Source organism: Bison bison, unplaced genomic scaffold, assembly GCF_000754665.1.
Source record: "Bison bison bison isolate TAMUID 2011002044 unplaced genomic scaffold, Bison_UMD1.0 scf7180017860897, whole genome shotgun sequence".
Classification (NCBI taxonomy): domain Eukaryota; kingdom Metazoa; phylum Chordata; class Mammalia; order Artiodactyla; family Bovidae; genus Bison; species Bison bison.
In genome coordinates this window covers 22,299-25,618 of record NW_011491469.1, presented here as the reverse complement: position 1 = coordinate 25,618, position 3,320 = coordinate 22,299, and positions in this window count along the sequence as shown.

Below are 3,320 nucleotides of genomic sequence, written 5' to 3'. Positions count from 1 at the left end.
TTTTTTTCTGGGTCATTTTTGGCTCTATGTTTAAGTCTTAGTATTTGGAGTGCTTGACACACCTCCCCCTAAAGCAGGGCATGCCTGAGGATTAGCTGTTCCTGCAAGCTGAGATAGATTTTCAATGAGCTATTCACTCTCTCTTGCCTGTCCCTATGTCAAATGATATTCTTTTGTTAGGCAGTGAACTGGGACAGAGACTATAGTGGGAAATAAAGGAGTAAATGAGAACAAGCTTCACGTTATTGAATTAACAGAAGATGAGTTAAAATGAAACAAAATTAATATTTTAATAAAGTCAGAGTTGAAAAGCATCAATACTGCTTTTGTAAACATAATTTTTAGCTGATTTTTAGAAACTCAAACCAGCATTTAATGATAATTACATTCTTTTCTAGGCTTTAAATCGAATATTATACTCATGAAATGCTGGTTACTAATTTCATTTCTGCATGCAGAGCTTTTTCTAAATGGTATGTGTGTGTGTGTTGTGTGTGTGTGTGATATGTACACTTGCTCATAGACATACACATCATGTGTGTGGCTATATGTGGGTATGTATGTTATATGTTTCTTTTTAACATCATGTTTTGTGAGCCAGTAATGATATCTGAAAACAATGGTCACTAATAACAGTAAAATTTTAACTACCTGATGACAAAAAATAGATATTTTAAGTTCCACTTCAAGGAAAAATATTTGAGGATATGCTTGTTATCATGGGGAAATTTTTTTATGTTGCTTTCTAGAAATACAGAAATATAGTATATGAGCTCTTTGGCTGCCATAGCATAGTTTTATATAAGTCTATTTTTCTGTCATATTATATATACATCTATGTATGTTCTTCTATATAACATATTTACCCTTCTGGCATCATTTACCTGGCAGACAGTGAGTGTTCAATAAATTCTTGCTGTGTGAAAGAATGAGGAAGGAAGTGCCACATTTGTACATACTGCAAAGAATTCTAGATACAGTGATCACAATTTATGAATCAATTATCAGGTCCTATGGCTTAATAACTGGAGAAGGAAATGGCAACCAACTCCAGTACTCTTGCCTGGAAAATCCCATGGACAGAAAAGCCTGGTAGACCACAGTCCATGGGATCGACAAAGAGTCGGACATGACTGAGCGACTTCACTTTTCTGTCACATGGCTTAATAAATAACTTCTGTGCTGCTTTTGGGTATGAGTGGCAGAGGTAAGAGATATATTTTTAAAAGCAAAATATTATAATTGCCAGGCATTTTCAGTGATTTATGAGGACATAGGACATAGGATGCAATACTTGAAATGGAGTCTGTTTTAGAAAACAAAAACAAAAACAAAAAACACAAAAACTATGTGTAATAACCATAGCCATAGGATCTCAAGAATGGTTGATTAAGGAGTGTGCATTTTAACTGATAAATGTTAGCAATCTACTGTAGTAGTCAGATGGTTGATGGTCCTGATCCCTGAAAGAAGGGTAGTACACTGTAGATACTTAAAACATGGATGATGGAATACATAAGTAAGGAGAGTGACCTGAAATGACTTAAATTCTCTGGAATATTTTTACACAGAAAGAATAAAAAAAAAACCATTTTTTTTCAGAGTGTATAGATTATCTAGTGACTTTTGCAAGAGCCCAGGCTAGTCTTCTAGGAATAAGAGAGGAGGGGAGATTATTATTTACTGAGTACCTATTATGCTCCCAATGCTGCAGTAACACTTCACATTTAATCCTATTTATCAACCATTCTGTGGGGCAGGTACAATTACATTCTTAAAGTTGATCAATGCAAGGTTTGAGAGGGGTGCAACTGAGATTTGATTTTGGGAGTCTGAATGATCCCAAAAGGGTGGGGTGGATTTCAAAGACAGACTTATATTACTTTAAACTTCATAATCTAGCAACTGTACCTTAGTGGCTCCTAAACAAGTTAAATTAATATGCCCATATATACAAGGGGAAATAATTACCATGTATTAAACAGAATGATAAGGATTGCCATACATCATACTTAAACTTATAACAACTCCTTAAAACAACCCTGCAAAGTAGATATTATTTTCCAGATAGAAAAACTGAGGTTCAGAAAAGTTAAATAACCTGCCTAAGTCACATAGTTAGTGCATGATAGCTTGAACACTTAGACACTCACTGTGAATACTTCCAAATCCCAGACCTTTGAGGTATATTTTGAACATGCACTTGTTGATTGCCTTGCTCTCATTCTGGGGGGGGGTGTGATTCCCTCTTCTGTGACAGTCTCCCTCCCTTTTATTCCAGGAGTCAGCCATTTCTCAACAGTGCCCAAGAGCAAGCCCACCTTTGAGACTGTGAATAACATACTTTCACTATCATTCAGGTTGTAAGACCAATAAAATATAAACTTTCCTCCCCTCTGGCCCTGGAGCTGATAGGGAAGCATCTCTCAGAAGGGATATCTCTCAGAGTGCTCCTGGGTTTTTAAAGCTAAAGACTGGCTGCTATCTCAGCAAGTAATCCAAATTATCATTGAATATGTACCTTCTGAAATGAGTAGTGAGTTGGAGGTTGCTTCTAAATGTCACTGAGCAGCTGGGGCTGTAGGGAAAGAAAGATAGGAAGATACTGAAGGCTAGGTTTCTAGAAACCAGCTAGTTATACTTTTCCCAGGAGGCAACTTTATGAGACATGTATGAAGGCCTTTATAAATGTGTAATGCCTGTATACTTGTTTTCACTCTCTCCAAAGTTTGTTCCTGGAATCCCTCCCCCTTGAGTAAATAGTTCATGTTTGTCCACTATTTGCCTCAAAGAGGAACCAAAAATAGCTGCAAGTTTGTGCTTCAAGAGGAAAGTGTCTGAATAGTTCTGATTGTGGAAACATGCTCCTTCCTCCATTTAGTGGTCAAAGGACAAGGCATAGTGACACACAAGCACAGCAACAGAGCAGAGAACTGTGAAAGTAAAAAAGCATAAATATTCTCTCAATTCCCCTCTCATTCACTGTTCAGGTCTCCACAAATAACGGAACTACCAAGTGTTTCCAAGAAATTTAAAATGTTGTTTTATTCTGTGGAATTTATGCCATAAAAAATGTTAATAGTGTATGCATTTTCTTGCAAAATGAGTTATAGGCACTGTCTATACGTCAAGTCCCTTTGCAAGGAATGCCTCTGTGGTGAGAAATTCACTGTAGCAGAAGCATTCCCAAGGCTTAGGCAATAGCTTATGGAAAGGGGGTTTTATTGACCTGGTGAAGGAAGTATTTAGCACAAAGGGTATTTCTGCTGTATTGCAGAAAGGAACAATTACTTTTCTTCTGAGAGGAATAACCAGCCAGA